Here is a 14305-nt window from a genome sequence, read left to right as displayed (position 1 = left end):
GTATCACCCTGTGAAAATAGTGATATTTGTACAAGTGAGGAAAGTGGCAAGCATGGATTTCAGGTCACTTTTTTAGGAAAAACGTATAGGGCATTCAAAGCTCAGTGAAGCACATGTCTCATATGTCTGTTGTATTTCCTAAGAGCTTGTTATAGTGTATTGCATTCAGTAGGAGCCCAAGAAATACCACTACATGAACTACTAAAGAGTTTCTTAGCTGTAGCGGTATTCATCCTCACTTCAGCTTATTTAGCAACCTTTACATGTTAAGAGCTGGCTTTGCTCCTGCTCCAGGTCCTTTCACTTATCTCTTTTTCCTTCTCTCACCTTGAATGAGGAGAAATGAGAGGAGCCTGCTCAGTAGCACAGTGTCAGACCTGTTTAGGCTTAAAGAATAAAATAAATGTTTCTTTAAGCAACAGAGTGTTGTCTTTTTCCTATTCTTTTTCCTATAGCTCCATTGAATATCACATTGTACCAGACATATCATAGTCATTAACAGTAGAATGGGGTGTTTCCTAATATGATTCCTGTGAAGCAGTCATAGAAGATGGGAACTTCTTGTGAATTTCAAAACAAACCAATGCTAACTCTTTTGCCAATCAAGAATCGGGAGAGGGACATTATTGGAAGAATAAGAATGATGATGGCATTTATTAAGTGATTGCTATGTGCAGAGCACTGTTCTAAGTGCTGGGGAGGTTACAAGGCAATCAGATTGCTCACAGTCTTAATCCCCATTTTACAGATGAGGTAACTGAGGCATAGAGAAGTTAAGTGACTTGTCCAAAGTCACACAGCTGACAATTGGCAGAGCCGGGATTTGAACCCATGACCTCTGACTCCAAAGCCCGGTCTTTTTCCACTAAGCCATAGCATTCCACATCCATATCATGATGCTTAGCTATGAAGGCAGTCAAAGTGTGCTTTCATTCATTGATTCTGCACTAGATTAAGCAACTCAGAAAACAGAAACAACCTGGAGGAGCCCAAGATCAAATCAGACGCATTGGGACTGCTTGGCAAATTATTCCAGCCCAGAGAAAGCTTCTTAAATAGGTCAGTGTCCACTATGAAGGATCACTATTTCCATAAGTCTGCATCTGCTCCTGAAAATGAGAGCTGTCAGGGACCAGTCTGGATCCTCTGTGAGAAGCAGCATGACTCTTTGGAAAGAATACAGGTCTGGGAACCAGAAGACCCAGGTTCTAATCCTGGCTCCTCCACTTATCTGTGTTTGACCTTGGGCAAGTCACTTTACTTCTCTGTGCCTCCTTTCCCTCATCTGTAAAATGGGGATTAAGGCTTTGAGCCCCATGAGGGAGAGGGACTGGGTCCAACTTGATTATGTTGTAGCCACCTCGGTGCTTACTACAGTGCCTGGCACGTAATAAGCACTTAACAAATACCATTTACAAAAAAAGAGAGAAAAGAAGAGACAGAGATGTTTGTGGTGGTGAGGGAAGAGCAGGGAAAGACACAAATTTGTAAGTTGGTTTTTACCTTTCTCTCAGGGACACAAGACATTACCTGATAGAGAATGTATTCGTTCCAAGTGCCATCATTCATTCATTGATTCATTCAATCATATTTATTGAGCGCTTACTGTTTGCAGAGCTCTGTACTAAGCGCTTGGGAAGCACAAATCGGCAACACATAGAGAGGGTCCCTACCCAACAACCGGCACACACTCTGGAAGGGGGGAGACAGACAAAAAAACAAAACAAGTAGATAGGTGTCAATTCCGACAGAATGGGAGCTATCAGCCATTTGACTAATCAAGCCCAGAAGCACTTCAGAGGGAGGGTGTGGCTCTATCCGGAGGTGGTGACCAAGGCATTGAGACTTCCCATCATTCATTCATTCATTCATTCAGTCGTATTTATTGAGCACTTACTGTGTGCAGAGCACTGTACTAAGCGCTTGGGAAGTACAAGTTGGCATCATATAGAGACGGTCCCTATCCAACAGCGGGCTCACAGTCTAGAAGGGGGAGTCCTCGGTAGGTGAGAGCCAGCCTCAGATTGCACCCCACCTTATGCTTCACAGCCTTGCTCAAAAATGGAGAATGCCTCTAGATGACAGAGTAGTCTACATAATTGAGAGTTGGGTGAGAATTAGTTACCCCAACCAACACCGTGAAACTCTGTGATGGTGGGAAGGACTAAGGGCCCAGGCTGGTATCATCAGCGAAACTTTTTGAGAACTTGGAGTGGTTCAGAAGCAGCATGGCCTAGTCGACTGAGCACAGGCTTGGATGTCAGAGGATCTGGGTTCTAATCTCAGCTCTGCCATTTCCCTGCTGTGTGACGCAGGGAAAGTCACTGCCCTGTGCCTCACTTGCCTCATTGGTTAAATGGAGACTAAGATCGTAGCCTCCAACCTGATTAGCTTGTATCTTCCCCAGTACTTAATAATAAAATAATAATAATGATGATGATGGCATTTGTTAAGCGCTTACTATGTGCAAAGCACTGTTCTAAGCGCTGGGAGGGGATAAAAGGTGATCAAGTTGCCCCACGTGGGGCTCACAGTCTTAATCCCCATTTTACAGATGAGGTAACTGAGGAAAACCCTGCTGCCCTTTCAGATCTGGAGGGGGTCAGTAAAGGTCACCAGGCAAATGCCCAGAGGTAGACTCTCAGATAGGCACAAGGGATTGGACAAGGAAGATTAAGCCAAAAGACCATTAAGAGTTTCAGTTCAGACAACCCAGAGATTGGGTCGACTGGAGGCCTGAGAGACTTCTCAGGGCTCCGTAACCCAGCCTAGAATGATAGAGGTAGCCCTGTAGAGTTGGGGCTGGTCACAAGGTGCCAGAAAAGGCTTTGGAATGAGTCACTGGAATGTGTCAGGGAAGGCGGCAACATCAGGACGTCCTGCTCCGGCAGGTTGGTGGTGACTTCTAGACTGTGAGCCCACATCTAGACTGTGAGCCCACTATTGGGTAGGGACTGTCTCTATATGTTGCCAACTTGTACTTCCCAAGCGCTTAGTACAGTGCTCTGCACACAGTAAGTGCTCAATAAATATGATTGATTGATTGACTTGGCACACAGTAAGCTCTCAATAAATATGAATGAATGAATGAATGAATACCATTGACTAATTGATTGAAAGGGAGGGAGAACTGTTGTAGCCAACAGCCCAATCCATGCACCCAGAAATTCCCCCAGCCCTCCATATCACTGTTTCACTCATCTTCCCTCCCAAACCCTGCCGTCTCCCTGACTTTCCCATCTCTGTAGATGGCACTGCCATCCTTCCCGTCTCACAAGCCCACAACCTTGGTGTCATCCTCGACTCTGCTCTCTCGTTCACCCCTCACATCCAATACATCACCAAAACCTGCTGGTCTCACCTCCACAACATCACCAAGATCCGCCCTTTCCTCTCCATCCAAACCGCTACCTTGCTGACCTCATTCGCTCCCACGGCTTCAACTATCATCTCTACGCTGATGACACCCAGATCTACATCTCTGCCCCTGCTCTCTCCCCCTCTCTCCAGGCTCGCATCTCCTCCTGCCTTCAGGACATCTCCATTTGGATGTCTGCCCGCCACCTAAAGCTCAACATGTCGAAGACTGAACTCCTTGTCTTCCCTCCCAAACCTTGCCCTCTCCCTGACTTTCCCATCTCTGTTGACGGCACTACCATCCTTCCCGTCTCACAAGCCCGCAACCTTGGTGTCATCCTCGACTCCGCTCTCTCATTCACCCCTCACATCCAAGCCGTCACCAAAACCTGCCGGTCTCAGCTCCACAACATTGCCAAGATCCGCCCTTTCCTCTCCATCCCAACCGCTACCCTGCTCATTCAAGCTCTCATCCTATCCCATCTGGACTACTGCATCAGCCTTCTCTCTGATCTCCCATCCTCGTGTCTCTCTCCACTTCAATCCATACTTCATGCTGCTGCCCGGATTATCTTTGTCCAGAAACGCTCTGGGCATATCACTCCCCTCCTCAAAAATCTCCAGTGGCTACCAATCAATCTGCGCATCAGGCAGAAACTCCTCACCCTGGGCTTCAAGGCTGTCCATCACCTCGCCCCCTCCTACCTCACCTCCCTTCTCTCCTTCTACAGCCCAGTCCTCACCCTCCGCTCCTCCACCGCTGATCTCCTCACCGTACCTCGCTCTCGCCTGTCCCGCCATCGACCCCCGGCCCACGTCATCCCCCGGGCCTGGAATGCCCTCCCTCTGCCCATCTGCCAAGCTAGCTCTCTTCCTCCCTTCAAGGCCCTGCTGAGAGCTCACCTCCTACAGGAGTCTTTCCCAGACTGAGCCCCTTCCTTCCTCTCCCCCTCGTCCCCCTCTCCATCCCCCCATCTTACCTCCCTCCCTTCCCCACAGCACCTGTATATATGTATATATGTTTGTACATATTTTTTTACTCTATTTATTTATTTAATTTATTTGTACATATCTATTCTATTTATTTTATTTTGTTAGTATGTTTGGTCTCTGTCTCCCCCTTTTAGACTGTGAGCTCACTGTTGGGTAGGGACTGCCTCTATTATATGTTGCCAATTTGTACTTCCCAAGCGCTTAGTACAGTGCTCTGCACATAGTAAGCGCTCAATAAATACGATTGATGATGTTGGTTCAATCTCTCATCCTATCCCGACTGGATTACTGCATCAGCCTCCTCTCTGATCTCCCATCACCCTGTCTCTCCCGGCTTCAGTCTATACTTCACTCTGCTTCCCGGATAATCTTTGTGCAGAAGCGCTCTGTCCTCAAAAATCTCCAGTGGCTGCCAGTCAACCTACATGTCAGGCAAAAACTCCTCACTCTCGGCTTCAAGGCTCTCTATCACCTCGCCCCCTTCTACCTCACCTCCGTTCTCTCCTTCTACAGCCCAGCCCGCACCCTCCGCTCCTCTGCCACTAACCTCCTCACTGTACCTCGTTCTCACCTGTCCCGCCCCCTGGCCTGGAATGCCCTCCCTCCACCCATCCACCAACCTAGCTCTCTTCTTCCGTTCAAAGCCCTACTGAGAACTCACCTCCTCCAGGAGGCCTTCCCTGACTGAGCCCCCTTTTTCCTCTCCGCCTCCCTTTCCCCCCATCCTACCTCCTTCCCCTCTCCACAGCACCTGTATATATGTTTGTACAGATTTATTACTCTATTTATTTTACTTGTATACATTTACTATTCTATTTATTTTGTTAATGATGTGCATCAAGCTTTATTTCTATTTATTCTGATGACTTGACATCTGTCCACATGTTTTGTTTTGTTGTCTGTCTCCCCCTTCTAGATTGTGAACCCGTTGTTGGGTAGGGACCATCTGTATATGTTGCCAATTTGTACTTCCCAAGCACTTAGTACAGTGCTCTGCATACAGTAAGCACTCAATAAATAGAATTGAATGAATGAATGAATGAATAATAGTGGTATTTGTTAAACACTTACTTGGTGCCAGGCACTGTACTAAGCACTGGGGGGAATACAAAAAAACTGGGTTGGACACAGTCCTTGTCCCACATGGGGCTCACAGTCTTAATCCCCATTTTACAGATGAGGTAATTGAGGTCCAGAGAAATGAAGTGACTTGCCAAGACCCACAGCAGACAAGTGGCACAGCCAGGATTAATAGCAATGGCATTTATTAAGTGCTTACTATGTGCAAAGCACTGTCCTAAGCACTGGGGAGGTTCTAAGGTGATCAGGTTGTCCCATGCGGGGCTCACAGTCTTAATCCCCATTTTAAAGATGAGAGAACTGAGGCACAGAGAAGTTAAGTGACTTGCCCAAAGTCACACAGCTGACAAGTGGCTGAGTCAGGATTTGAACCCATGACCTCTGACTCCAAAGCTAGTAATCTTTCCACTGAGCCACACTGCTTCTTGAGCAACGCTGCTTTTAAACATAACTGTTTTGTCCTAACACAAAAAATAGTTTTGAGAGACCCATAGTTAGAGAGCCTCCCTAAAAGTGTTCATTTTAACTAGCCTTAAGTTTCAGGTAAAAATGCTTAAAGCCAATCCAAAAAAAAGGTTTTCCATGCTGCTATGAAACTGAACTGTTATTAGAACCGTGATGGCACATTCTCCTCCCCACCCCCCCGCTGCCCTTTTCCTCCCCTTCTACAGAAGGTCAGCTTGGATAACGTGGTCTATGGCTTGGCCTTTGGATATGCAGACCCAGAAGAGTATATAATGCACACGTATAGGCTTCCCTTGGGGTCTTAATCAGTCATATTTACAGACTGCTCACTGTGTACAAAGCACTGTATTAAGCTCTCGGGAAAGTACAATTACAGAGTTGGTAGACACATTCCCTACCCACTTTAATTTGCAGCACTTTGAAAATAAAAAGATCCTCCATAGACATCACTAGTAGTAGATTTATTTCTTCCTTTCCCTCACTCCTGAATATATTCCTCGGACAATTGAATACTTCTTCCAATCAGCCACTATCCTCTCATTAAACTGGCAAGCTTTCTCTTTGAACAGGAGATCCATACCCTCAGGGAAAGGAAAAATATGCTGTGTTCTAGGTCAGCTGTTTTAAGGGCTAGTAAGAGAGAGGTATTAGGCACTGGAGAGATAGCAATAAAACTGAAATCAGAGTGACTTTCAAAATTCAACCAAACATCTCCAATGTTATTGGAAAGAACTCTGGGGTCTTTTCATTCCACCTGTGGGGGAGAAAGCAAGCACCACTGAACTAACCACTATATTACCTCAGATGAAAACTGGTTTACACTGAAGTACAAAACGAAACCAGACTCTATAAGAGACTTTACAAGCTTTCAAAGACCCATAAAATATCTTGGAATAGGATTAGAACCTATGACCTTTTGATTCCCATGCCCATGCTCTATCCACTATGCCAGGCTGCTTCTCCAAGGTTCAGCGGCTGCTACCTATCTAGTTTAGGTGCATGGCCCACAGGCATGTGTGTGCATTTTGGCCTACCCATATACCTCTTCCATGTGCACACATCTGGAGAATCCGACTCAGCATCACTGGCCCCAAGACTGCTCCTAAATTAAAGGAGTGGATTAGGCAGAGACACAGATAATCTCCCAAATAGCCCAGGGTTTAACTGCTTTGGCACATGCTTCAGGAAGAAAAAAAAGTAATTCCTCCGAGAGAAGGAGAGAGGATTCTAAGCATTATAATAGAGCTGTGAACTTGTGTGGGTTCCCCTTTAAATGTTTGTCTGCAGCTCAGAGAGAATCCTGTGAAGTTGTAGACTGGAAGGAGGGATGGAGAGGCATGAATAAAAGGGTTTCCTCCTAGTGGTTTTTCCTATTTTCTGCAGCTACAGATTTGCAACGAGGAAAGTCGGTGAGCTGTCCTCCAGGCATTAAGTTTTCAGCCCTCTGCCAGAGCACACGGTCACCCGGTCTTTGTTAACTGAATGTGGACTGGACAGCCAGCTGCCGGCTGAGCCTGATTACTCTCAAAAGTTTTACCTAAATGATTTACTTGTTCTGTGGCCACATATCCAATCTGTCTACCCCAAAAGTGCACTGTTTCCTTCATCTCTAAAGCAGCTTTATCGTGTGAATATCCAAGAGCCGGGATGGTAAAACCCTAAATTCACCAAAGAGCATCAAGATCCACAACAGCAACTAAAGGTAAGGATTCCCGCCTCATTGCTTTTACAGTTTATTCCTAAATTTCTTTTTTTATCTCATCTGAAGCTATTTAACTAAAAAGGATACTTTTTAACTATTTTCTCTGATATTTTGGCAATGTCCCTGATTCTCAAAAATATGTTTACCAATTCTACAGATAATGTCATGACTGTGCACAAATTTATATAGTCTGGTGGCAAAGGCCATATAAGTGCGGGGCATAACAAAACAACTGACTGTGGAAGGATAGTCACTAGTTCACCTAAATTTTGTTTTTATTATATTTATGATACTTGTTTAGTGCTTATTATGCACAATGCACTGCTGTAAGGGCTGGGGTAGATACAAGCTAATCAGAATGGACACAGTTCTTGTCCCACCTGAAGCTCACAATTTTAATCCCCACTTTACAGATGGGGTAACTGAGGCCCAGAGAAATTAAGTGACTTGCCCAAGGTCACAGCAACAGAGACGTGGCAGAGCTCAGATTAAAACTCAAGTCCTTCTGTCTCCCAGGCCTGTTCTTTATCTTCTAGGACATACTGCTTCTCAATATTATAAAGTAATCTTATTGTCTAGGAATTCATCGTTATCAAAAATTTCAAAGAAGCCTTGTGGCATCTCCCTGAACTGTGAGAATAACAGTCTGGATGGAAATCCTGTAGGTGAGAGAGTGTGGTGTTCACTTCATAGAGAAGCAGCGTGGCTCAGTAGAATTAGCACGGGCTTTGGAGTCAGAGGTCATGGGTTCAAATCCAGACTCTGCCAATTGTCAGCTGTGTGACTTTGGGCAAGTCACTTAACTTCTCTGTGCCTCAGTTACCTCATCTGTAAAATGGGAATCAAGACTGTGAGCCCCACGTGGGACAACCTGATCACCTTGTAACCTCTCCAGCACTTAGAACAGGGCTTTGTACATAGTAAGTGCTTAATAAATGCCATTATTATTATTATTATTATTATTCACTCTGATACACACTGGTAAAGAGAGAATGTTTGGAAACCAATATTTGAACACAGGACTGAAGTGAGGTAAGGATCAATCCAATATGCTAAAATGATCCATTAAACAAAAGGTATTTAGAAAGTTGGGTGAAAGTATATAAGTTAAAACGAAGAAATAGAATTCATTCTCCTTGAAATCTCGCACCAACCGAACTCTGATTATGAGACTTAGTCATGTTAGGCTACCAAGATCTGACATTCATTTACATCAAAACTTTCCTACTTTCCTACTTAGTGATGGGCTGGCTTCAGACTAGTTACACAAACTCCCTTTCCCCCAAATAAACTTTTTTTAAAGGCACATCTCCAAGAGACCTTGCCCAACTAAGCCTTCATTTTCTCTTCTCCCACTCCCTTGTGCATCCCTTCTGCACTTGGGTTTGCACCCTTTATTCACGCCTCCCTCAGCCCCACAGCATTTATGTACATATCCTTAATTTATTTATATAAACATCTTTCTCCTCCTCTCGACTGTAAGCTTATTATGGGCAGGAAACATATCTACCAACTCTGTTTTATTGCACTCTGCCAAGCGCTTAGTACAATGCTATGTCCACAGTAAGTGCTCAATAAATATGATTGATTGGTTGACTGATTGGCAGGATGTCCGGCACATATTCAGAGAGGTTTGCTCCACCATCTGTGGGCTCAAACCTCATCAGTAGTATGACCACCAGAATCTTTTCCTATTGGAGGCACTTCTTTAAGAAAATAAAATCATTCTACCTGTTCTGGTCACTGTCTTCTCAGACCCCCTATAATAGTAATAATAGTAGTAATAGGAGGAGGACGAGGAGGAGGAAGGGAGGGAGAGGGGAGGAGGATAAAGGGGAGAAGAAGAAGGAATAGTAGTAATGTTTATTGAACACCCACTGGGAGTAAAGGACTGTACTTAGCACCTGGAAAACAGAAAATAAAGACATGGCACTTCTGCACATATCTTTAAATTATATATTATAAAGCACTTCTGCACATATCTTTAAATTATATATTATAAACTATTTATATTAATGTCTGTCTCCCCCTCTAGACTTTAAGCTCTTTGTGGGCAGGGAACGTGTCTGCCAACTGTTGAATTGTACTCTCCCAAGCACTTAGTACAGTGCTCTGCACATAGTAAACACTCATTGAATGCCACTGATGATGATGGTGATTAAAGGTCCAGTGGGATATCTAAGTGGAGATGTCTTGGAGGCAAGAGGGATGTGGGATGGAGATGAGGAGGAGGAGGAGGAGGAGGGATGAGGGATGCAACAATAACAACAATAACAATGATGGCATTTATTAAGCGCTTACTATGTGCAAAGCACTGTTCTAAGCGCTGGGGAGGTTACAAGGTGATCAGGTTGTCCCACGGGGGGGGCTCACAGTCTTCATCCCCATTTTACAGATGAGGCAACTGAGGCACAGAGAAGTTAAGTGACTTGCCCAAAGTCACACAGCTGACAATCAGCAGAGCAGGGATTTGAACCCATGACCTCTGACTCCAATGCCCGTGCTCTTCTCCGTTGAGCCACGCTGCTTCTCCTGCAGGTTAAACATGAGGAGTAGGGCTAAAGAAGTAGATTTGGGAGTTCATTCATTCATTCACTTGTATTTATTGAGAGCTTACTGTGTATAAAGCACTGTACTAATCACTTGGGAGAGTACAATATAACAATTATGTGTATAGATGCAGCGTGGCTTAGTCAAAAGAGACCGGACTTGGAAGTCAGAGGTCATGGGTTCTAATCCCAGCTCCGCCACTTGTCAGCTGTGTGACTTTGGGTAGGTCACTTCACTTCTCTGGGCCTCAGTTACCTCATCTATAAAATGGTGATTAATCAATCAATCAATCAATCGTATTTATTGAGTGCTTACTGTGTGCAGAGCACTGTACTAAGCACTTGGGAAGTACAAGTTGGCAACGTATAGAGACAGTCCCTACTCAACAGTGGGCTCACAGTCTAGAAGGGGGAGACAGAGAACAAAACCAAACATATTAACAAAATAAAATAAATAGAATAGATATGTACAAGCAAAATAAATAGAGTAATAAATATGTGCAAACATATATACATATATACAGGTGCTGTGGGGAAGGGAAGGAGGTAAGATGGGGTGATGGAGAGGGAGAGGAGGGGGAGAGGAAGGAGGGGGCTCAGTCTGGGAAGGCTTCCTGGAGGAGATGCGCTTTCAGTAGGGCCTTGAAGGGAGGAAGAGAGCTAGCTTGGTGGATGGGCAGAGGGAGGGCATTCCAGGCCAGGGGGATGACGTGGGCCGGGTGTCGACGGCGGGACAGGCGAGAATGAGGCACGGTGAGGAGATTAGCGGCAGGGGAGCAGAAGGTGCGGGCTGGGCTGGAGAAGGAGAGAAGGGAGGTGAGGTAGGAGGGGGCGAGGGGATGGACAGCCTTGAAGCCGAGAGTGAGGAGTTTCTGCCTGATGCGCAGATTAATTGGTAGCCACTGGAGATTTTTGAGGAGGGGAGTAACATGCCCAGAGCGTTTCTGGACAAAGACAATCCGGGCAGCAGCATGAAGTATGGATTGAAGTGGGGAGAGAGAGGAGGATGGGAGATCAGAGAGAAGGCTGATGCAGTAGTCCAGATGGAATAGGATGAGAGCTTGAAAGAGCAGGGTAGTGGTTTGGATGGTGAGGAAAGGGCGGATCTTGGCAATGTTGCGGAGACGTGGGACAACCTGATCATCTTGTATCCCCCCTCAGCGCTTAGAACAGTGCTTTGCACACAGTAAGCACTAAATAAATACTATCATTATATCTATAATTCTATTTATTTATTTTGATGCTATTGATGCCTTTCTACTTGTTTTATTTTGTTGCCTGTCTTCCCTCTTCTAGACTGTGAGCCCATTGTTGGGTAAGGATTGTCTTTATCTGTTGCCTAATTGTATTTTCCAAGTGCTTAGTACAGTGCTGTGCACACAGTAAGTGCTCAATAAATACGATTGAATGAATGAATGAACAGACATGTTCCCTGCCCACAATGAGCTCACAGTCTAGGGAGACAGACATCTATAGAAATAATTATATATAAATAAATATATGATTATAGGTAAATACGTATGTGCTGTGGGAAGTTTTCCATATGCTGTGGTAGCTGAAATTATGGAAGTGGGTAAGCACCAAGACAGAATGGCGTAGAAGCAGATGGGACTCAACCGAGCTTTATAAAACACACATAGCTGAGAGAGGAGAGGTGAAAGAGTCTGACACAGAATACGGCAACTGGACCAACTCTGGCTAGAAGAGGTTTTAAGGATTTCTTTTCTGATGATTTTTCCTCATGCTGGTGAAATCGATTAGCCTTAGAAAGTGAATCTGTGAACCCAAAGCTAAAGCTAGATTATTGACAACATAAGGGATTTTGCTAAGCTTTTAGCTTTATTGGTCTTAAAAGCTTCAAAAGCTTTGTAAAATATGTTATTATATTGTTTTCTCTGTTCTTTCTGAACTTCTCTCCATGTCTTTGAATTCTGGTAATAATAATAATAATGATGGCAGTTGTTAAGCACTTACTATGTGCAAAGCACTGTTCTAGGTGCAGGGAGCACTGTTCTAAGCGCTGGGACTTTATGGCTCTGTGGCTCTGACCCCGTCTGTACCCATCTGAGATTCTGTTTTTGCCTTTCTGAATCTCTCTGTGACTCCATTTATGACTCTTTCTCCCTTAGCTTCCCTGTTTGAGTGTACTTTCAGTCGCTGGGTGAGGCTTTTGGGAGGTTTATTCTCACTTCTTTAGAAATCCCCAATCCACCTACCCTTTAGTGGATAGTGGTCTAGTGAATAGAACATAGGTCTGGGAGTAAGAAGGTTCCACCACTTGTCTGCTGTCTGATTTTGGGCAAACCGCTTATCTTCTCTGTGCCTCAGTTACCTCATCTGATCCTAATGTTTAGGGACTTGCTTAGTACCTTTCTTTTTTTTCCCTTTATAACCATAACTTCCCCTCTAGAGTAACCAGTTTTGAATGGCTTGTCCACAAATTCGTTCAAATCCTTCTTAAAGCTCCCAGCACTCTGTGCATGCCCAACTTCCTTTGCTCACCAGGTGCTCACCTACTGCTGCATGAAGAAGCATTTCCTCTGAGTTGTTTTGAACCTAGCACCTTCATGCTTTAATGGTTCTCCCCACATCCTGGGGGTGGGGGATTTAGTGAACCCCAAGGAGAAGAGCAATGAGAAGCAATGTGACCTAATGGAAAGAGCCTGGGCGTCAGGAGATCTGTGTTCTAATTCTGACTTTGCCATTTTTATTTTGGTATTTATTAAATGCTTACTCTGTGCCAGGCACTGAACTGAGTGCTGGAGTATTTCCAAGCTAATCAAGTTGGACGCAGTTCTTGTCCCACCTGGGTCTCACAGTCTTAAACCCCATTCTACAGATGAGGTAACTGAAGCACAGAGCAGTGCAATGATTTGCCCAAGGTCATTCAGCAGACAAGCGGCAGAACTGGGATTAGAACCCAGGTCCTTCTGACTTCAAGGCCCATGTTCTATCCACTAGGTCACACTGCTTCTCATGTCTGCTGTTCTCCCTTCCCCTTAGACTGTGAGACCCATCTGGAATAGAGACTGCATCTCATCTAATTATCCTGTATCTACTCCAGGGTTAGCACAGCGTGTGGCACATAACTATCGTTATTATTATCATCATTAAGTCATGCAGGTTTCCTATCTGGTTGGTGTTAGATTTACAACTCAAGCTAAATCTTTAGGAGTCTTTTTAAAGGACTGGGAAATATTAATTATAGAGTCCATTTATGGAGCTACAAATGCATTAGTCAACTGGAAGTTAAGAGAACAGACAATTGGGAAGTTTGTTATCTATGGAAAAGATGCTGATTTGAAGGCTACTGTATGTTGTCCAATTAACTGTATTTCACAGTGCATCCAGGAAGGTCCTGATTTTGGATGCTTCTTAGCTGCCCCATTTAGTTGTTGAAGGATATCAGCAAGTCCTAGCAGTAATTGCAAGGCTTGAAGCTGAAGTGGATTACTTTTCAACTGCATTCAGCTCCAAATTGCACGTTTCTGAGAGGAAAGAGTCCCAAGAGTCCCCTCCCTACTGCCTTGATCCAGAAAAGAAGGCCGGATAAAAATGGATGGGCTCCCACTCTAAATCCCGTGATTCTGGGAGGGGGGTGTCATAAGGCCACACCTTCCTGAACTCACAATCCCTGAGACTTTGAAAAGAAGCTAAATCCAAGGGCTTGAGCAATGAGCTGGATTCTGGTGAGCTGGATTTAATCCCCACTTTCAATAGCGGCCCGCTGGATGTTGGCAAAAGAACCCTGAGCAGAGAAACAATTATCTCAATATTCTTGTGTGAAAATGTCCCCAGCTCTTACAACAATGCTTGGCATATAGTGAGCCCTTAATAAATACCATAATTAACAAGCTGGGAACAGTAAAACCATTCATGAGGAGAACTTATGGAAAATTGAGCTGCAATGGTTGAAACAAAAACTCCTCAAAGCTCTCCATCACCTTGTCCCTACTTACCTCCCCTCCCTTCTCTCCTGCTACATCCCAGCTCCTGTATGTTGTCCGCTCCTCTGCCGCTAACCTCCTCACTGTGCCTCCATCTCGCCTGTCCCGCCATCGACCCCTGGCCCTCATCCTACCTCTGGCCTGGAACATCCTCCCTCCTCAAATCCACAAATCACCCTTCCCCCCTTCAAAGCCCTACTGAAGGCTCACCT

This window comes from Tachyglossus aculeatus, chromosome 22 (genome assembly GCF_015852505.1).
Source record: "Tachyglossus aculeatus isolate mTacAcu1 chromosome 22, mTacAcu1.pri, whole genome shotgun sequence".
Lineage (NCBI taxonomy): Eukaryota > Metazoa > Chordata > Mammalia > Monotremata > Tachyglossidae > Tachyglossus > Tachyglossus aculeatus.
This window is presented reverse-complemented; position numbering follows the sequence as displayed.